General features: G+C 34.7%; 1 protein-coding gene across 2 annotated transcripts in view; it reads left to right on the top strand.

Annotated features, from left to right (window-relative positions):
- The first annotated feature begins 1,689 nt into the window (after positions 1 to 1,689).
- The window catches only part of LOC118187145 (ecdysone receptor-like), a 367,951-nt gene continuing 345,961 nt past the window's right edge, over positions 1,690 to 23,679 (top strand). Inside the window, exon 1 of one of the 2 annotated variants that reach the window (XM_035357347.2) lies at positions 1,690 to 2,118. The gene's annotated coding sequence lies outside the window, so the exon portion shown is untranslated. The remainder of the gene's footprint in view (positions 2,119 to 23,679) is intronic. The other variant, XM_035357351.2, reaches the window with a different exon arrangement.

Genomic DNA, 23,679 nt, shown 5'->3' with positions numbered 1-23,679 from the left:
TGGGTTCTGATTTCTTCATTATGCCTATATTCGTTAACAAGCCCCGAGTCTTGAATCTTTCTCCACAGACACTGATTTTAGCGGAAATTGCAACCTCTTATACTTAAGGAAAGAAAAATATTTTTCAGCGAAATTATAACTGCAATTTCAAAATCCATCACAATTTCTTTAGGATCCCAATCAGAAATATGATTTTTAATTAAACGAAATAATTTCTCATAAGTCTGCTTTCGCTTATCGGGAAGTAAGCAAAACAACACAGGAACAACATTAATCTCGTTAGAGGTACTTGCAATATCAACATGGATAGTATAAATTTGAGAGAAAAGCTTTGAGCAACTTTTAAAAGTTCCATCCATAAAGAAAGTTTTGCCGCTTTTCATTGCTTCCCTCCCCTTTTTACTTGAAAATACCAAAATTCGGCTGTCTTTTAAATCATCGAACAACAAGAAATTAAAGTTATCCTCCATTGCTAATAATTCATTAGGAATTTCTAAATCTTCCATACATATAGCTTCTCGATCGTATCCTTCGGCACTTTGCGTAGATTTGTATAGAGCTGTTTTAACACTTGAAAATTGCGGAATATTGGTTAATATGACAAAGCCTTGATTGTATAGTTTTCCAACTTCTTCATTGTAAATTTGAGAAAGTGGAACATTTTCTTCTTTCGCTCTCATTTTTGCTACAAATACTTGTTTTTTTACTAAAGAATGTGCTGTATCAGGTTGACATATATAAATTTTTTCTTCTAAAACAACTTCTTTCTTGGTCTTAATTGAGCCTTTGCAGCTTTTAGTTTTTTCATTTATGCAAATCCAATAAACTACATTTTCCTTATTTCTATTCCGAATTCGATATTGATAATCTTTGTAAAGGGCTAAAGGCTTTTTCCTTTTAGTTTCAATAATCTCTAAAACATCCATACTGATTTAGATACGAAAAATAACAGCTAATACTAAAGATTTTAAAGTGGAATGAAACTAAAGATTTCGAGAGGAGCCTTAACTAAGACACGTCTTCAGTCTAACAATGTCAAGAACGATGACTAACTTATTCACAAAGAAGCTGCCCAGCTCTTCTTAATGACTCATCCTGACATCCCCTGAGAAACTTTGGGAGGGGGACTGTAGTCCACGATTTCGCGCAGACAGGAAGATTTTTTAAAAACGCGCAAACAGGAATCGCGGAAACAGACCTAAATCTTTGAGCATAAATGGCTAACTGCAATTTTTGAGGGTTAAGAGCAGCGTCATCACAGGATGAATTTATTAATTTATTTTTAACTGACTCCTTTTTTTGCTTAATGAGCGTTGTACTATTGTAATTTCAAAGATAATTAATTTTCAAAGATCCGCCAGATGAAACTGCATGGCACAATGTGATACGAGCGCTCTAAAAGCACTAGAATGTCTTCTCGAGCGTTAAAAAAAGTTAATGCAGCAATGAAGTACAACTAGCATTAATAGCATTCATGTTATTTAACATAACGTTTATATTATATTTGCTAATGACGAAATTGAATATTTAAACCTTCCAACATCTGTTATTATTCGTGTTCATAAAACGGCGCGAAAATGTTTACGAACTTCTGACAATGCCAACGTTGGCTTCCGTTTGCGATCGCTTGGCGCTCGACTTTCTAATCGCTGCGGGCAACCCCTCAGTCTGTTAATGTGTACGGGTGTCTATCTAGTTGAGAATTCGAATCGAATGCTGTGGGAGTATGAAAAGTTAAATCATGTAATTGTTGTTCAAAACCTCTGCTCTTGGCCAACCTTGACTCAATTATTTTGGAAAATCGATCTGTTACGACTTGAAGAGCTCGCCAAACAGGAATTCGGCGAAGAACTTTTCTTTCATGACAGTTTTCAGCGAGTAACTATAACCGTGTAGAACTGGTGCACTGTCACGTGTGTTTAGTATTGACATTTTTTGGTTGACCCTGTCACCAGTGTTTGACATTGCAAGGAATTTTAAAGGGCTGATCGTTTCTTGAAATATTCTGGAATATTTTTGTGTTCTGTGGAGCGGAATCGCTTCGACCTATATTTATCATTGAGGATATTTGTGTTGTTTCGAATTCGACAATATTGCAAATTATTTGAAGAATTTTACGTAAGTACTTTTCGAACTTAAAATCTCATCTAACATTTTTATATTAAATCGTTCCTTTTTAACATCAGTTGGTTTAAAAGTGTGTGTTAAAATTCTTCATACTTTTAATCAGTATCGGAATTGTCATCATGGTGTAAAACATTTTTGTTGTTATAGCAATCAATTTATTAACAAACTAAAACTTTTAAGATTGTTTTGTCTAAAATTAATATGTCTAAAATTATATGTCTTTAAATAAATAACTATTGTCTTAATAATTATTTTTCGTTTTGAATGAAATGAATGACAATACAATAGTGCATTTTTTTATAATTTAGTTATTTATTAGGCTGTCCTGATCAAAGAATAGTAAATAGTAATGCCTGTTTAATTTTTGATATTCAATATTTTTTACCTAATTAAAAATTTTTAAATCTTTATTTTAATATTTTTGGTCATTTCCCAAATTCAAGGGGGGGGAATGACCTATTCCCACTTATATAGTTATGTATTATATAATTAAGTTATGTAACTTTTTAAGTGTTATTTAATAACATAAAATACATTCTTCTTGCATGAAAAAACATAAAATTAAATACATAAATAAGTAAATAAATGAAAAGCATGTTTAAACGTTTCTTAAAGTTTACAAATCAACATTAACTTTCAATATCCACTTCACGTCACTTCAAATGATGCGAATTATAACGCACATTTAGTTGTATTTTAATACATAATTTTTTGGATTATGTCAGTGGTCTCAAATTCAAATAGCACGCGAGCCGATTGCACGATCTGAGAGCAGTCGACGGGCCGGGGGGGATAACAAAATGAAATTTTTTACATTTTTTTAATGACGTATTTGTCAAAACATACATAAGCAGTTAGTAATAATGACGTAAAGAAAGATTTCGAATTTACACAATATTTATTCTATTTAAGAGATTTAACGGCTGGTATATCCAAGGTATTTCTGTTTGTTTTTCTTTGTAATTCAAACGTACTGACATCTGAACTATAAATTGATATTTATTCAAATAATTCTAACATGCTGAACTAACCACTGAATAACTTATTTTTAACTTAAACTTAATTTAAACTGAAAATAAAGAAAGTATAAAAGTTTACTAGTAGGACAAACTTAAAAGAATAAATAATGGCAACCTGTTTCTCTTCTTTTCATGCATAATTTTTTGACGCCTACAGCGAAAATAAATATTAGTTTGTGAATAATTATAAACTTCATTATGTCGTAATACCTTTTTGCAATAATACCTCATGCATTTTGATTTTGATAAAAGTTTGTAACGTAGGAGAAAAATTATTATAAAGTGGCTTAATCACGGAATTGTAAAATACTCAGTGGCAGTCTGGTTCTTTTCTTTCATTTATTACTTTTCAACTGTGGAAACAAACTATTCACATGTAAATATACTTCCAAACAAAGTGATTATTCTTATTGCAAAAATTTTAATATCAGGATTTTGACAAGTACAAATAAAAGTTAATCAGATTTGTGTCTTAAAATTGTTGAATAAGATTTATATCGCAGTGTAAATTAGTTGGCTGTGTTTGTAGATTTCCTGGGGCGTTGTTTACGTTCGTTTTTGGCAATGAAAACATATAAAATTGAACTAAAAATCAGCAAAATAGAATGCCATCTAGGTAAACAGATGGCCAATGCCATATCAATAATACTAATATAAATATAGATATATTATCTTAATATATAATTACTTGATATAATTTACTATGAATTTGATTTTTTTAAAATTGTTCTCTGTATTAAATAGTATTCACATCGTTCAAAATAACTGGTTATATGCTAAGAAAAAAACGTTTTGTACTTGCATTTTCATTTTTTAAAATCTGTCTGTTGGTATTTAAAATGCCCATTACACTGAGCTTTCATTTAGATGTGTTGTAGATGTTACGATCTCTGCACGAAATGTAAACAAAGGTTGCTCGGCAACAGTGCCACTTTCCCTCCATTTCCCAAATGCTATTTTCTCCCGTCTTTCGAAAGCTCCCACCCGCCCTCACTCTAGTTGCTAAAAATAGATCGGTCCTATTTGTACCTTTGGGCCATGCAGTCTTTCCGACTTGACCATTCCGGAGAAGTCGTTATAGAATGTCAGGGTTACGGGGTCAAGGGAACTTTCCATTTTAGTGGATCCTGCTTAGGACGCCAGGAAAATTTCCGAGAATCTTCGAATAATCTGTATTGCTGGAGTGGTATGGGATTATTTATTTATTTTTTTCTTCACCCGTTTTTAATGTCAGCGGTTGAATTTAATACCCGATGCCATTAAGAAAGCGATATTGATTTTGGTTAAAATAAGAATTGTATTCGTACTTTTGTGTCTGTTTAGTTCATTACCATGTATATATTGGGGGGGGGCATTGAACGGTGTATATTTTATTTTGTATATTTTGCATAAACATTGTATATTTTATTTTGATAACACACCCCTGTTCCTTACATGCGTTGTTTGGGTAAAAAATAATGAATTTATTTGTTTTGAATGTTAATAAATAAGTTTAATCTGTGGAAGGTTATTGAGAAATTACAGAAGTATTATTTTTAATTTTTTAATCAATTGTAAAATTTCTGCTGTTTTACATTAAAAAAATACAAATTCTTTTAATGTTTGTACGCAGGAAGCCTCTCGGGCGACCACATTGCTAAGTTTATTTATTACCCCTGAAAATTATCAGTATTTTTTAAATTTTATTAGTTAATTTTGAATTTGAGGAAGTATATAAATGAAATTTTTACCGTGCCAATTCTTTCGTTTTAATTCGCATTTGGTTGCTTTAAGTCCCAATTAGCAAACCAGCTGTTGAGGCTATTTAGGTTTCGGAGATTTAACGCGTAAGCGAAATAATAATTTGTAAGGTAATTGAATCTGTGAGGCATAATAAAATACATTCATTTCGTACAGTTTTGTCTTCAATCCAAACATGGAGTCGTTTCTTTGAATGTATAAGACGGTTATGCCCCATTTCAGATATATTCTCTTCGGGGGCAAGGGTGACCCCGAACCTGTGACCTCGGACCCAAACATATGACCGAGAGTCACGGGACTGAAATATGTGTGATTAATGTCTCAATGGCATTCTGTCCCTTCGTGTTTACATATATCTTTAGTGTATTGTAATGGTGCTATTCAATAAACATTATTTTTTCTCCCTTAATTGCTAAAGGTAGTATATCTTAAATCCTATACCTATACCTATACCATGTAGTGAGTTCTATAACTTAAATGAAAGCGAAAATTAAGAACTTTTGAGAATTGATCCAACGTTAAATCTAAATAAAAAATGTAATGCTCTAGAGCAGGGGTTTCCAACCGTATACCTCCGGGCGGCAGTGCTTCCGGCAACGGTTTAACGCGTTCCGCTGATGTGCGACCATGATATTTAAGTTTTCAATAAAAATTGTGCAAATATTTTACAGTTGTTAACACAAGCGAATTTGTTAAAAATTTATTTGTTTATAATTTTAAATAGGCTTACCAGATGTCCCGGTTAGATCGCAATTTTCCCAGATTTCTGGCCAGTTTGTCATTTTGGCTTGATTATTTGTTAAAAATTAAAAAATGCGAAGTATTATTGTTTTCAGCGATGATTACCACAAAATCAAAAGTACAGATCTCGACTTAAAACATCTTGATTGCTTACGAGCAGAAATTTCTTTTAATTATGAAGCAGTGGCCTGTGAAATGCATTACCACTTATCCCAAACTTTTGTCTGTACTATTAAGTGATTATTTATTTCATTGTGTACATTATTTACTGTCATTTACCTGTTAATTTACCATGAACGAATCAATGTACCATCGATATGTGTCGTGTTGTGACGTATCTCACTTCTCTGACAGTAACATCAGAACATCAGTACATTTGCAAATACCTAGCGCGCATTGTTCGGAAATATGCATGAAAATGGAGCCTGAATTTCTTAGTAGCATTCATATTATTTAGGATCTCCATTTGATCGTCGTTTGCGTGGTTGGCAATAAGGAGCAGATCGGGTAGCTGAAATCCAGTTGGTGGTTGCCCTGTTTCTGATCGATAGTATTAATGCTCTCTCTTATATTTGGAACGAAGATGTATTAATAAATTATATTTTAGAAAAAATATTGCGAGAAATGATATAATACAAAAATTCGATTAAAAACTTTTTATTTAGTTATTTTAATCATTGAAATTTTCCTGGAATTTATTTAGTTATGTATTATTAAAGAATTCTAAATATAAAATAAGACATCGAGTGAGTTCAACAAATAATAATCAATCACAAATTAAATTTTTGATTTGCTAGCCACTTGCGCAGAGTTATCATAGAAGAGAAAAAATATATGTAACGATTTTATTGCGTCCAGTTCGTGTAATTTAATAAAAATATTTATTATTTCTAATCTCATGATTTAAATGCAATTTTGCTGAAATCAATCCGATTGAAAAATAGAAAAAGTGGTGTTCTTAAATCGCTTGCTACGTTTATTGCTGCTTTGATTGCTAGTTTAACACTTGGTTTGTTAATTAATAATAAACAAAATTAATATCTTACGCTTTACTAACTGGCAACACATTGGAGCTTGGAAGATAAAAGAACGTAATATCAGGCAATTACGGTGCATGTTAGTTTTCAGATAGCTGAGTTTGATAATCAATTTATTTATTTTAATTTATTTTATTTATTTATTTAATTTTATTTATTTATTTATTTTTTAAGTGTGGTGGGCACTAACCATTTTTAGGCTTTCGCCACTGCTAAGGCCAGAAATGGGGGTCATTTTATAACGGAGGCACTTAATAGGCGGGCGGCCTCCGTTACCTCCTACGAGGAAGACGGTCAATTTACATCCATGCCTTCTCCGGGATTCGTACCCGGGCCCTTCGTTATCGCAGTCAGGCGGCTCTCAAATTCAAAATCAAAAACATATTCGAAATTCAAAATTCTGGCTTCGATGTGCACATGTTAAGGTAGTACTCGAAATTTGGTGATGATGGTGCTGCCATTTTTCCACAGTGCGAGGAACATTCATACATCTTTTCCATTTTTTAACAGTAGAGATAATGTGTGTTTATGAATAATATCACAATGAATACGGAGTCCAGCTAACATTTCGACGATACAGAGTTTAAATTTTAATAACGTATGTTTTTTTAATTGTAAAAAAAAATAAATAATTTTTGAAATTGTAAAGAAAAGTTATTCGAGGGCGGATTGAAGGGGGATGAACTATCATTTATTAATCGAGCACGATGGCAAACTAATAAATGTGTTTATTATAAAAATATCATCTGTCAGTTGCAAATAAATTTGTGGAAAAGTAAAAATGTAAAGGCAATGTTAAAAACAGTTAGTAAATATCGATAAAAATCATCGCTGCTGCCAGCTGTATTTGAACGGCGAACTTCCTGTCTGAAGCCATGGGCGCAGCGAAGGGACTGACACAAGCACAGGAACTGAAAATGATATGAAGGGTTGCAGAGAAAGTTAGGCTTGATTTTCTTGCTTATTACTGACTGCCACTTTGGTATCGCAACCAAGGGATGGGCTTCTAGAACGGACCAACTAACTTCTAGTAGTATTTTCTGTGTCGTGTCACGTAACCTTAGCTGTGTTTAAAAACAAGATCGTTGAAAATAATTTGCTGCCGAAATTTCTTTACAAAATAATTAAAACATCATGGATTTCTTGTGAAACTTTTCAATGCGGAACGAAATCAAATATAAGTAATTGTAAAGATTTCTCTATGCGGTTGAAACAGTTTGAAAAGAATGCAAATACATGCTGGAATGCGAAATAAAATATAAACAACTTTCAAAGATTTAACAGCAGTAGAAACCCATTGGCCCGTACTCGAAGCTTCTCCTCCTGTTACGCCATCCATGTGCACTTAGCAACTATGCTTCGGTAGGCTTTCCCAGGGATATTCATTTTCAGGTCCTGTATAATTATGCAGAACTTCACGGAAACTGACAAGCGCTCTTATATTCATAGGAAAGCTTTCACTGGTGGAAGATACGGGTGATCTGACAGGCTCGATCAGTATGCATAAAGGTGCCGGCCCTTGTGGGCAAGTTGACCATTGTTTGCTAAAGTGCAAGGATGCCCCACCATCACACAAAGACACAAAACTGTCCCTCACTACTGTTATGAAGCTCATTATATATCATGAAGAACACTACCTTCGCTGACGTGAAGATCTAAGCACTCGCTGACCTGAATAAGTTTCTGGTACTTTTTCAATATAAAGAGTGCCTGGCACGTTTATAAGTCCAGTTTTTAGAAGCAACTTCTATCAAAGCACCCTTATGATGGCCTCTGTCTTGGCCGACAGTCGTCGACCTGCATAAAGGTGCCTGCATCTTTAGTGACAAGGGGTCCTTGAGCCATCGGCGTCTCCGGAAATTTCTTAAATTCCTGATAGCTCTATCCTCCGCAGCCTTTTACGAATTATGAGAAAATAATGAGCATCCATCACATTTAGAGTTTCACTGTGCAAAATGCAAAAACATTGGTTTGTTTTGCAGTATGTAATATTGCAGAATTTAAGGTAAGATTAAGACACCCTATTCCTTTTGCAGTTTCATTGTTTGTTGCTGTAGTTCTCTTTTGATGATTATACGTATGTCACAGCTATCATGATGTATAGTAATTCCCACCCTATTTTTAAGCATATATAGAAGCAGATTAGTTATTTATTCGTATTCGATTTCATTCATGGGATTTCATCTAGATTGCGCGCAGGCGTGTGAAAATTACGTCTCGGTTCGGCGACGGACCGTGCCAAAGCGATAAGCAGAAAGACGACCGAATTCCACCTGTCCGGTGGCAACAATGCTCTACATAAAAGTGGAAAGTTCTTTTCCTTTTTATTACCTTTTTGTTTTCGCCTAGTGTCTGCTTGTCAGTTGCCATCCAACAGGTACGAATTCAGTTGGAAAGTTATGCTTGTTCTGTTTGTGGCCTTTTTCCTTTGTCGAGGAAGGGTGCAATAAAATACAGCGATGGACTGGGACCTGTTGGTGAAGTTATAATAAAATACACCACTTTCGATCATCGTGTAAAGACGTGGAATTCTTTCACGCGTGTAATCTTTTCCTCCGTGAAGCGTGAAATCACGTAGTTTCTGGAGCGGCCACTGCTCAGCACGTCTCTGATCTAGCTGTTCTTACCAATTTCAAGAACGCCATTCGAACGCGAACCGTTTGTCGATCAAATCATATTTATACGTCCGTTCGAGCGTTGGATGGGATTGCGACTTAGTCTGGTTGAGGTTAATTTTTTTTTTTTTTTTTTTAATTACGGCAGTGTGTGTGTGTGGGGGGTCCTTTATGTGTTTTCTAATCTTTTTCTAATTTCCATTTTATCGGTTTTTAAAAAATCAGGGCTTTTCCTGTAAGTTTAAAAAAATAAATAGAGAAACAGACAGTAAGTGCTTGTGAAATAAGGAATGATCATGCTATGAAACGCATTTTTTGACATTAGGATATTAAAAAATGGGGAGGGAAGGCAAGACAAGATGTATTTTTAATCGGGTTCGGACAAATTCTAATTTTCTTGAATTCGAACTCGAATCTTGAGAAGTTAACAACATCTCTGCAGTCTAAAGGGCAATTTGCCCAGAAGGATTATTAATTTCGTTGTGGCATTTTGCGTTGATTCGCTATAAACGTTGATTCACGTTTCAAATTGTTGCCACCAAATATTAGAGCCCTGTATTATATTTAAAGAGATTAAATAATGAAGAATCTGAGTAAATGTATCTATGTTTCTCGCATTGTGATAAAATGATGGTACCTAGAGTCATCAAACTTTGAATAACGTAATCGTCCACCGAATATGGGCATCTGGAATTTCTAATTTGGATTTTCATATTTGATAACAGTTTAATGAATTTTTGACTAACAAACTCAAGGATTTCAAAGCAAGCAATGGCACTGTTGTACAGAAAAAAACATTTTTATCTCCAGCGTTCGAGACTATGTATTCGGGAAATTCTAAAGATATGTTCATTTTAAAATTATGTTGCGATATTATTGTTGAATTTTATGGTATAAGTGCGAAGAGCATGATATTTCATAAATAAAGGTAACAAAAAACGTTAAAAAAGCCTTTTGGGCATAATATAAAATCTGAAAACTTTCAGAGTTTTTTTATTTATATATCCTTTATTTTTGTTATATATATATATATGTGTGTGTGTGTGTAAGTATGAAGCAAAATTATAAACTTAAGCAACCGACAATAGACCTTAAAATTCAATAGACTACAAAATAAGTAAATAATAAAAATAAATTAATAAAAAATACTAAAAAAATAAAAAATGAGAGCTTTCAGATTTTACATTACGCCCAAAGGAGCGTTTTTTTTAACGTTTTGTGAGTTACCTTTATTTACTAAATATCACGTTCTTCGCACTTAAACCATTAAATTCAATTCAACAGCGATATCGCAAAATCATTTTAAAATGACCATATCTTTATAATTTCCGATACACAGTCTCGCGCGCTGGAGATAGAAATGTTCCCCCCCCCTTTGTTCTTTTTTTTTTTTTTTCCCCTACATTGTTGCCATAGCTCGCTTTGAAATCGTTGAGTTTGTTAATCAAAAATTCGTTAAAATGTTCCAAAATATGAAATCGATAATAAAACAAATTTCAATATCCAAATTAGGGCTTTCAGATGCCCATATTCGGTGGAAGATTACGTTATTCAAAACTGGATGGCTCTAGGTACCGTTGTTTTATCACAATGCGCGAAACACATACATTTATGCGAATTCTTCATTATTTAATTTCTTTAAATATAACACGGGGCTCTAATATTTGGTGGCAACAATTTGAAAAGTAAACCAACGTTTATAGTGAACGCAAAATGCCAAAACGAAATTAATAGCTCTTCTCTGCTAACGCTTTTTGGGCTAATAAATAAAATAAAATAAAGAATATCTGCTTATAGTAAATGTCTCTAAAGGCATAATTTTGAAATTAATCCATTTCATTCTTGCATAACGCTTATGACGCAGACGCTTACATAACGTTTCGACCAGTAATAATTTCAAATTTGGGAAGCAGAACTGAAAATTAACCAATCAGAATAAAGGTTAACTAAAACTCAGTCATCCTGAAATATGTTTTCATCTTAGACACCTCACATTTTCTCTCTCGCTCCACTTCTTGCCATAGAGAACAAAATTTTAAATCTGTTTTAATTAAAACAAATTGAGAATACATTTCTTAAAAAGTTTTATTAAAATGGCAGAAATTTAATTTTAGAACAACTATGATTAACAGAAGATGTTTCGAAGATTTCGAAGAATCGTTTGGTTCGCGCTTTTAGTGACAAGAGCAAGCATATTATGTAACAATATAATTTGCTATATTTGCCACCACAAAGTTGATTAAAAAATGTGTCATGTTATATCAGTTCTTAATACATTTAGGTTAAAAAAAAAGCAGCTATCTTATTTTTTTCTGTTATTTTGTGAGGACGTTGACGTTAACCATTACAAAAATCTGCCAGCTTTCGGTTTTATTCTACAGCTCCCAAAGGATTTAACCACAACTTTAAAAATGTTGATATATTTATGATGCGTGCTGCAGCCCGCATGTCTCTCAAGGCGGTGATCATCATCACATGACTCTCAATGTGCTTCGTCTGTTGTCACGGTCATTTGTTCGTTGGAACAGCGTTAAACTTTTCATCGGAAGAGTTGAAAAGCCATTTGATTTCTCTCAAACTTTTTTTTTAAATGGACGTAATCGTATGCTCTATCTTCAGTCAAAAAATGGAAATTTTGACTTGACCTTTCGACCGATTCGAATAATTTATTGCGATTGGCGGATGTTGATGACCCCTCTCATCGGCGAATGATTTGTGATGTGACATGGTTTTATTATGAGGATTCGATGATTTGAAATCTCTTATATTTTGAGTGCTGCGTACATCTGTCAGCGTTAAAATTTATTTAGGCTAAGGCCGTGTCTTAAAACTGAAACAGTGTTTCATGGATTGTTAAATTTATTGGCAAATTTAGTGGAGTAGGATTCTGACCTTCTCAGTTCGCAGCAGATTTAACTATTTGATATTGGCGCCTGTTTGGCCGACATCAGGACTGACAGTGCAACAAGACGTGCACATGACAACACTAATTGCCTGACTTAGACAATGCAGTTAAGGACGAGCAGTCAGTGAAATATGCTATTGCACAAAGTGGCAAAATTACCAGAACCGAAACGGGAGTTTCAGAACACCCAAACTTCCAATCATGGCTTATGTTCTGAATGCACGTTCCTGTTATTTGTCGGGAATGGTGCCTCGAAAGCCTTCAGTCCGATGGATTTCGTAGTCATTTCCTTAGAAATCTGTTAAACTCATGAAAGATATCTGAACCGATTGATTTAAAGCATTAGATATGTTGTATCTTTGTAATAGGTGCGTAGAGTAGGAATCATTAAAATTGGATTGGATCGGATTGGATTATTCAAACTATGGGATTGGATTATTCAAACTTCCCATTTACGCCTATCTGCGTAAATGGGAGGAATGCCCCTCTGTAAGGGAAACTGGCATTAGGTGGAAACCTGAAAACTCTTATGCAGCCAACCCTTTAGCCGGAATTTGAATCCACGTCGAACAACTACCAGTGTTCAGTTGTAGTATTCTTTTGCTCTTGAGCCATCTATCGGCCGTAAAGTCATACTATGAAATTCTTCTAAACATCGTTCGCTCCCATAGTCTTGTCGTTTGGAGGTCCTGGAGGATTTAAAGACTGTTGGAATTTTCAAGAACAGAATTTAAAATCTCATTACTATCAGTTATAGTGTAAAAATAAATATTTGATACAGGTAAACCAGTTTTTGTTTCGTTTCTTGTTTTGGGGTGGCTGGGTTACTATGGCTGCTCTCGTTTGTGGAGGTTCGGGGCCCCTTCTTTCGGGCCATGGGGACACTCGTGTCCAGGTGGGCTGAAGGAAGCCTCCAATTCTTACAGATAAACCAGTGATAGAAAAAACTTCCAAGCACTTCGTGAGAGAATTTTGCGTCTAGGCGAACTTAATGAAATATAAATTAAGAATATTCCTTTGAAAAATCTTCATATCGAGTGAAATTTATTTGTTTTGCCTCGTGTTGAATGTCTTTGCAGTATGTGTAGTTGATTTTTATTGTTCCAAAGACCTTCGAAGTGCGTTCAAATTTGGATCGTCTGCCTGGAAAAGCTCCAAGGTTTTCCTGTGTCCAAATTCTTGCGAAAACTCTGTAGCGCCGAAAGCGTTTTGTTAGTTTAGTTTAAATAATTGCTTCTTGAGTTTCTTATTAGACAGTAACTTTTCCTTTACCAGATCTTTAAAACATGCTTTCAACAGTTCTGACATATGTTCAAGGAAGACATCTATCTACACGGTCTGAAGAGCTTAATTCTAGAAAACATTAACACAGTGCCCGCTTTATATATATATATGAATTTAAATTGATGTTCTTATTTGCGAAATGTCGGAATCTTGCAAGCGCTTAATACTATACTAAATTGTCAGGGAGGGCAGAATAATAAAAAGGATGCATTCTATCAGGCACTGGGCCTACCAATGGCCGAGCGGAAAAGTCGCAGAACAGTGGAATTTTGACCCGGAGTCTATCCTCACACAAACAGGGTGGTTGCATGGGTGTTTTTCGCGATTTTCCCCACGTGTAATGTGAATACAAGCTAAGTTTCCTTTGGAAAGTCATCCACGAAGGCATCCCCTCTTAGTAGACATATAGCCTTTCATGCTCTGCCATAATCAAATGAACCAAACGAGTCCATTAAGCACTGCCTATGTAATAGAAAATCAATTCTGATTACACATGCATTATCGTAAATCGTGTTTGGGCTGCTGTTACTCCAGCATCATACTCTCCCCCCTCTTGCAAATCATAGATCGTTTATTATTTTGAATTAGGGAAGAAAAGGGGGTTCCCAGCACACGTTGCTGGGAACTGTGGCAACTTCTAAATTAAGTGACACAGGCCCGCAAATATGTATTTCCCCTAACCCTTCCATTCGTCTTAAAGTTATGGATTATCTGGCACAAAGCTGCCATTGTACTTACGGCGAACGAACCATAGCGCATGCGTAGACTGATGCATTACTGAAAAAGAAGACTAATTGTTTGAGGCTATTTGAGGAAATTTGGTTGGTTCGGTTGATCACGGCAAAGCACGAATGCTATCTGCCTAAAAGAAGGAAGGCCTCCGTGGAGGACTTTTAAGGGAAATCGGCTCGTATCTACGTTATAAATAGGGAAGACTACCAAAACGCCCATGCAGCCAGCTCAGAACCTAGATCGAACTACCAGCATGCAGAAATTTTAACACTGAAAAGCAAGTAATATTTTTAACGAATAACGCCATGTTCGCGGCCTGTACAAAAATTAATTTATTAGGACGATTAATATAATATATGAAATATTCTAAAAAATGTTCTTTATTACGCTTTTTGTTTGTAGACGGTGTGCGGCATAATTACACTTATTACCGGTAATTCACGCTGTAATTCTATCAACTGACTGTATGAGTTTCCCATAAGCGCTGTAAGGAGTCTACTTTATATGAATATGCGGAGAGATATATCGTTGTTTCAGAGCGTCGTAATAAATAACTTGGTAAATTGTATACCTTATCTCATTTTTACACTCCTGAGATGTGGTTACGGTTGCAGTTCATTCACCTTCTATTATAACCAGACGTAATTTAATCTTTTGTATAATTATTTCAGAGCTGAAGGTGATATGTTTTGAAGTGAGCTTTCTTCTTCACTGTGCTTTCGTAGAATAGTAATACCGCAAAATTAATAAATTGTGGTTATAAATAAGAAACGAAATAAAAGCAGGTGTTTCTTTTTTTCCCCCTTCTTATTAGCTCAAAAGGGCTATTAGTCTCGAAATTTCATTTTGCGTCGAATAACTAAAAGCATCGAATCACTTTTCAAATTGTTGCCACCAAATATTATCACCCTGTATTTAAAAATATTAAGTAATGAAGAATCTGCATGAATGTACGCATGTTTCTCGCATTGTGAAAAAACAACGGTACCTAGAGCCATCAAATTCTGAATAACGTAGTCCTCCATCTCATTGTGGGGGCCTGGAACCCTGAATTTTAAATTTCGAATTTTTTTATCTATTTCATATTTTGTAAAACTTTAACGAATTTCTGATTAACAAACTCAATGATTTTCAAAGTGACACGTGAAAAAACATGTTTATCTCCTGCGCGCGAGCCTGTCTGTAGGAAATTTTAAAGATATGCTCTTTTAAAATATTTTTAGTCCAAAGGCGCGTTAGCCCAAATGCTCTCAAAACGTGTATGCGTGTGTAAATGAGGGGGAAGGGAACCCCATCCGGCGTAATGTAAAACCCGAAATGTTTCAGTTTTTTTTTTAATTAAATTAAATTTTTTAAAATTTTGTCTTTATTTATTTATTCATTTTAAATGGATGTAAGATAGGCGATATTAAGTTAAAATTATTTTGCTATCGTAGAGGAACATAAAATTTCCAAGCATATTGAATTTAACTTGATGAAAAGAGCTTTTGGAAATTTGATACAATTTTTGACGTCAAAAAAATATCAAGCGTCAAAAAAATATCAACTTTTTTATCGACACGTGTGATGAATTACAAATCTTCCCAGAGCTATTGCCAGTTCGAACAGGGAAAGAATTTTATTTTGTAAGTTAGCAACAGCACATTGATCAACCACATAACAAAATAAGCCTTTTATGAATAATATAATTTTAATAATACTTCGAGTTTTTTGTGGTAACTTGGTTATTGGTAGAAACTTGGTACTTTCTACGTAAAACATCGTTTCCGTGCAGCGATTTTTAATAAATATAATACGTTTTTACCGTTAGTTTAATTATACAGTTAGCTGACGTATGAAACAAAAAGCGTCTTTTCTATTGTATATAATGTACTTTTTTTAGAGGGGGGGGGAAAGAACAGCAAAATTTTCGTTCAACTCTTCTATTTGTAGAGTATCGTCTGCGGAAAATTATGACATTTATTTATTTCATCTGAGAAATAAGTAAGAATAAAATAAAAATTAAATCTCATCCTAATAAGGAATACAGCATTTAGATTTGAGGACATAAATGGAATAAATTTCATTAATCTGTCTGTCGCTGGATATTCTAAACTGTAATTTTCCGTTGCCATGACTTGACCTTTTTAAAACTTTACTGGCCTTTTTTACTTAAAAAGCTTTTGAAAGTTGATAAATGTTATTATGAAATAATTGCCCCCAAAAACATTAAACGACATTAGATTAGATTATTTGACAGAGATTTTATGAGACATTTGTTGTTTGGTGAATTTCCATTAAATAATTAAATGTACTGTATATATAGAAAAAACTACCCAGCTTGCATTTTGAAATCTTTTAAAAGGATCCCTCTCCCAGTGCACACTTTCGTATACCGGTTTTAAGCCACCTAGTCCCCTCCTTTTTTTAATTCATTGTCTACCCCCTCTCTTCAACTTAGTCACGTGACCTGTATTGTTCGCGCAAGGGACGTTGTATTTTCAGGCACGTTCCGTGTTAACAGACGTTCGCCAGTTCCTTTCTCCTGGTTAGTGCTTTTTATGCATGTGACACACTGCCGTAGCTTGCCCGTAGTCGGTATCATTTGATGTCCCGACACTTCTTTAACGGTTTTGTAAAAATGAAAATCGTTTTCCTCTCGAGCACTGGCTGATTTTGATTTTTGTTAACTTAAGTAAATTTATAACTTAGTCTGAGAGGAAGCTATATTTTAATTTTGGTAAAGTTAAGTTTTGAGTTGATGTGAATTTACTCAAAAGAATTGTTATTGTCAGTTGATAACCCATATCTTTTTAAACAAAATTAGAATCAATCCTTCAATATAAACTTGCTGTTAATATAAACTACTCTCCCTCTGGCTCCAAATTACTGATTTTCTCTTTCTTTCTTCTTCTTCTCTCTCTCTCTTTCTTTTTTTTCTTTTTTTCTTTTTTTTTTTTTCTTTTTTTTTTTTTTTCCCAGTATAATGATATAAACAGGAAAATACCGAAATTCCGTTAAAAAGTACATTATCGTTTCAGTAACATAAAAAAAAAAAAAAAAGTTATTTTAGTTGAGAATACAAAATTTCATCATTACAATTAAATTTTGTTTGGGATACAGATAGGTAAGTATCCGATTTGTTTAGTTTGGGCAAATGCCATCGTGGAGGTTTTTTGACAGATACAAGATGGCAAATTTCAATGTAATACGAGGTCTTAGCAACCGCAGGATTTCATGACTTACTAACTGGCTTAGATTATTTAGATTATTATTGTATTTATATACAGTTAATCACAAAAGTCTGCGTACAGACTAAATTTTAAATTAAAAAAACACTTGAAGCATAGAAAAATGTATTTTAATTATTGCATTTTTTTTCTTCTATTAGCTAAAACTGTAAACTTAAATAAAAAGTAAATAATATCAGTGTAATACTTTTTACATTTTTTCAAAAATATATTTTGTCAAAAAAACTCAGAAATTCCCTCCAATAAGTCTGCGTACACTTTCAAAAAAAAAAAGCAAAATATATAAGTTTTTTACATTACTTCAATACTTTGTATGATATCCTTTATTCTTCAAAACAGCTTGCAGACGTCTGGGCATTGACTGAACTAGTTTTTCAGTGTCATCCTACGTAAATTTCGCCCATTCTTCCTGCAATTTACTAGTTAGCTCATTTCGCGATGTAATATTGTGTTTTCGAATTCGTTTCTTCAATTTTGCCCACAAATGTTCGATTGGACTGAGGTCTGGTGACTGTGGTACGCAACCGTCTTGGAGTGTGATAGAGGAGATATTCCTTCACAATTTTAGCTGTATATTTCGGGTCGTTGTCTTGTTGGAAAATAAAGGTATTACAAAGGTTTAAATTTCGGGCACTGTCTCGTAGATTTTTCTTCAGAATATCCAGATAAACATACTTATCCATGACTTTATCAATAATGTGAAAATTTTCAACTCTTTTCGACGATATACACCCTCATACCATCACACCGTCAGCTCCATGTTTGACAGTTGGATTTAAATTTCTCAGATTCAGTTCTGTTCCTGGTTTTCTCCATACAATAGGGTGGCCATAAATTTTAAATATTATAAATTTACTGTCATCTGACCAAATTACATTGTTCCAGAAGTCCTGCAAAGAGTTTTAATATGTTTTGGCTAAAGCAATTCTTTCTATTTGTCTCGGAAATGTATGGCTTAGACCTAGGTTTGCGTCCATGATAATCGGCTTTTTGCAGCACTTTTCGTACAGTTTCAGGAGAAATTTCCTTGTTGCTAATTAAAAAAAATGTCTCTTGCAATGCTTGCAGCAGAAAGTTTAGGATTTTGTTTAATTCGTAAAAGAATTTTTTTTTTCTTCTCTCTGCGTTAGCTTCTTCGGTCTCCCAAATCTTGGTTTTACAGCAAGACTACTAGTGTCAAGATAGTTTTGAATAACTCTTTGCACACCAGAAAATGGTTTTGTAATGGTTTTACCAATATAGCGAAGAGTTTCACCTTCATCTCTCAATTTGATAATTAGTTGTCTCGTAACTAAAGGAATCTCTTTATTGGTTGTCATTTTCGTCAAAAAAAATAAAAATAACAACTTCCAATCAACGTGAAATTTGCTTCGGAAGTCAATGACCTTGAAAGTGTAACCTTCTTTGCATTCTCAAGTTTGAAGTTTAAAAGTTAGATAAGAAATCTCCCGCCTCCTTCGCGTTGTACGCAAACTTTATTGGCTTTGATTTATGGCCACTTATCTTTTAAAAATTAGTGTGCATAAATTGTTAGATATGAAAATATTACAGTTAAATAATTTCAAAGTCCCTTATTGAAACTAAATATTTAAAAAATGAAACTTTAAAAAACTACCCTTTTCGCACCTTAAAATTTGGATTTTATATTACTTTTCTTGATGTACGCAGACTTTATTGACTAACTGTAGATTTAGATGATTTTTCATTGCAATAACAATAAATTGAAACAAATTAAACAATAGAGAGTGTGGAAAAGGTTGATAAATACCAAAACTAGTAGTAAAAGCAGTTTTTTGTTCTCAAAAACTATAATACTTAACAGATAAATACAAGGCTGACCGCATTTTCTTCCTAAAATTATGAAATTCCTCCAAAGGGGAAATTCCCTCGTGTTTGAGAACCCCTGCTTTAGATAATGGCAAAGCACTAGAGAGCATGAGGGAAAACATGTGTTCATGAAGAATGTGATAATGGAGACTGCCTGGTATTCATTCACGTTACACTTGAAAACCCTCAAGCAGCCAATCAGTTCGCCTGGATTTGAAACTGGGTGGACTACCAGTGTTCAACGGTTTTACCATTCTGCTGCCGACTCGGAATAAAAACCTGAGCTTCGCCGGGTTTGCGCGCGTAAAGGTTTAGTTTTATACGTTGGCATTAGCTCAACTTATTGTCGCTTAAGAAGAGAAGCGAGATATTTGTATGATTTTATACATTTACTTATTAATTTTTATTTTTAAAATGTTAAAAGTAAACTTTCATCCATGAATTGCGCAACATTTTCCTCCACTTTACAAAAATTTGTTTCGTACAGTATCTAATCTGTAATATTAATATAAATATATTTATTTCGTTTACCAACGTTCTGAAAAGTAAAGGGAGAAGTGTTCACCCCCCCCCAAGCGGAATATCTGGTGATATTTTAAACGCTGAATATTTTAAAATAACATTTCTCCGAAGCAATTCTTAGTTACGCCCTCGTTTACCTTTTATTTACACGCGAATAGTGATTTATTTTTAGACCTCGCCCGAAAAACGTACCAGTATTAACATCATTGTACAATCGTATCACGTTCAATCAACCTCAAGTAGCCTCACTGTTACGCCGATTACTTCGCCATCCAATTTTGCACGATTTCCACCCACCCTCGTGTCTAATAGTTACCTTCTGCTCTCCACTGACCGACCCCCGGTCGGTTAATATTAAAGAACCTTTTTTAGGTGGGGGCGGCGTGATGCTCGCGACTGTTGAATTGACCTTCTTCCATGGCTCGTAAGAGTGGCACTTCGCCCAATTGAGATCAATGACGCCATGTGACGCAATGTCTAGGCCTCGAAGAATGCATCTGAAGCATTTTCGGGGTTTGTGACGCTGGCTTTTTACATTGAAGAAACCTTGACCGAATTAGGAGCGTTGTTTATTCGGTTCCGAAAAGTTGCAATATTTGCTCGCATTGTTTTGCTGTAATCGCGCAAACGTTTTTATCCAACAGTTGTTCAACGAGGGCAAATAAATAAAATAATCTGGTATTGATAATTCTTTTTAAAGGTTAAGTGAGGATTAAAATTGACCTTGTGGTACCGTCATTGCAACTGTAATAAACTGTCATGTAGCAGACGCATCTGGAATTACGTAATGCTTATTATGGAATAGTATAAATTTTTGTGTGCCTGCTCGAGTTTTACTCGTTGGCTATAATACGAAACAGGTAGGTTACTAAAGCGCAAGATGAAATTGGTTGGGTTTCACTTAGTTTGCTTAAATCAAAGTTGAAAATTAACTGCAGGGGTAAATTCTTTCAAATAATGTTCACGACCGTTGAAATTTTGGTGTATTCTGACTTAACAGGACAGTCATTGGAATGCAAACCACGAGGCTGTCTACCTGAATTCATTCACATTTGACCTAGAGAGATGGATTTCTCTATCACGAGCTTAAGGAAAGATTTCGAATTAACAATTTTAAGTACCTCATTTCACAAAGAAAATACAATCAATATCCGGAATCGGAACTGAATGGTGTGACAATCAGCGGTGATTGCCATCCAGAACAGCAATTTTCTACTACTAATTTTTGGGTTTGGGTTTGACAACCCGATGGTTTGTACGTAGATTTTTCCATATATGTGATTGGCCGAAGGTATATAGAACAATGTAGTAAGCATGAACCAAAGGAATAAGCTGCGTAGTTCTGAAAGCCCAAACCCAAGCCCTCCCCAAAACAAATGAATCCATTAACAGAATAAGTCAGATGCGGCAATTAAATGAGCGATGACGTAGCTAATTTTAGGACCTGCTCTAAATTTCCAGATACTTAAATAAAATTAAGAATTCCGCATGAAATCATTATACACGCTTATGGTTGTCAAGCACCATCCTTTCACTAAAATTATCCAACAGGTTCGAAGCCCTTGCAAGCTTTTTCCCCTTTCTGCCAACTACAAAAGAGAAAGTCCAGAATGATAGATTTCACGTTACCTTTGATAAGGCAGGATAATCACAAACATCTGTTAGCGCCGCGGATGTTCGGATCGACACGCTGTGTAAGTAATATTTATGCATTACTATTGTTCTGAATTAATTTTTTTTTTGTTATATTTGTTTTCATTACGGCAAAGTACCTAAAAACCAAGGAAAGTGTTGCCTTTTTGGTGGACTTTCTAAGGTATACGGCTCGTTTTCACGTAATACATGGAGAAAGGTAGAGAAACTTCTATGCAGACATCCGGTGGCCAGAATTTAAATCCGGATCGATTTACCCGTGATCAGTGAGGCTGGTAGTTTCTCCTAATTAATGAAACATACTGGCGTAGCTGATGTCAGCAGTTTGTGAACCACGAGAAGAGATTTGACCACACCTTAGACGTGGTGGACAATCCTAGTATCTTACTTTAGGTAAACCGGGACTAACGGCGCTTGCTCTAGAACAGGTATAGGTAGAAGCTAGGCCAGCACCCCAGTAGTACCACAGGTAATTGAGGTATTGCTGAACTTAGCTAACTGTTAAACTTTCCACCCCAATTTTGAGGAAAACACCCTGGGGTGTGCTCCGAGGTTCTCCCGCCCCTCTTTTTTTTAACCATCAACCCCTTAAGAGAACTATCTTAACTCATTTGCAACTTTGAACGTTTCTCCGCGTCTTTCCCCGCAGTGAAATCATGGAGGTAAGAAAGGACCTCCGTGAGTGAATGAGTCTTACTTCCTACCTTCATGAGGGAAATGAACTTGCCTTCGTAACAGGCGAGGTCAAGTCTTTTTTCGTGGTGGACAGACTATGTCTAGCTACATGGCGACGCCGGTCATGGATGTAAACCATTCTACGGACTTTGACAAATGCTACTGTAATAACGTTGATGGAATGATGATAATTTTCTGATACGTCCTCTTGGCGAAGTAAAGTTTCTTATGGGGATATTTTAACGTTACTTGTGTTGCAGGATGAAATATTTTGATTTGCATAATTTCAAAATATTTAAGTCCATTATGAAGCGGAAAATGTGGACCTGTCGATATTTTAATTCTTCTTCTCTAGCATGTATTTAATATTTAATGTAGTCTATTATTCTCTTATCATCCAAAACTGCTGACTACACTTTCACTGCATATCCTTGACCTCAGCAGTACGATAAAGACAGTCAATCTGTTCTTTGCTGTTCAACTATTATCACATTATAACCCTCATAATTGCGAACATTTTCCGTATTTCATTTGAACACCTGTACTTTTACTCCCGCATCGAGATGCCGTTATATTTACGTGATATTTCTTTCAGGACTGGTCCATGATTAGCGGTGAAACTATCTATAATACTTATCTGCACGTATACCGGTTTCGCGGAAGTTCTTGAATTAATTATCTTAACAGTTGTTCTTTGCTTAAAATGTTGTCAAACCTTGCCTTAAAATTGGAGATAATTAATCGTATTAAGACAGTATTGAATGACGTTCAGTTCCATTAATACTTTAATTGTCCATTAATGGTCGCAGTAATCTCGGTTCGTGCAAGAACTGCCGCAGGTAAGTCAGCCCATCTTTGTTGAGAGTGGGACGAAAAGAAGTTTCACAATGATAAAGGTGTTTGATTGAATTGAAAGGAAATTGTGTCAGACTGTTGCTGGGAACGCCGGCGCGCGTGCGCATCGGGGAATCGATGCCGCGATTTGGAACCACTAACCCAAATAGCTAGCTGAATGTCCGGAAGAGGCTACTCTTGATTTACCAAGGAGGGGAGGGATGCAGTTATCCGATTCGTATTGTATTGTTTTGTAAGAGATAGCAGTATCTTTCACAAGAAAAGTGACAATGTAAACTGCTCGTGTCTGCTTGCCTGCAACCTAAGTATTCTCATAATTCTAGTACTGTTCTAAAATATTGTAATTTATTGACTTTTGAAGAAAATTTCGAAGTACTTTACATTCATTTTCAGAATTGTAGTAAAATTAAAATGCGTGTATTAAAGAAAGCACCTTTAAGAAGACATTTTTTTTTTATGCAAATGGAAAATTCATCTTGACCACAAATGATTGTTTGAGAGTAAAATTGATTTTTGCTGTGTCATTCAAGTGAAATCGGGGTGTTCTTTCTCAAAACTGTGATGGAGCTGTACAGTAACTGGCGTATACCTACCTACCTGTACAACATACGGTGAAAGTCTGGTGTCCACTTATACATGTACTTGAAACATTCATGTTTTTATTATCGTGAAAGAAAGCTTTAAAATACTTTTTTTTTTTTTTTAATGTAACAGTGA

This window comes from Stegodyphus dumicola, chromosome 1 (genome assembly GCF_044657685.1).
Source record: "Stegodyphus dumicola isolate Sdum_Otavi_A_Nest chromosome 1, ASM4465768v1".
In the NCBI taxonomy this organism is placed as follows: domain Eukaryota; kingdom Metazoa; phylum Arthropoda; class Arachnida; order Araneae; family Eresidae; genus Stegodyphus; species Stegodyphus dumicola.
This window is presented reverse-complemented; position numbering and strand designations above follow the sequence as displayed.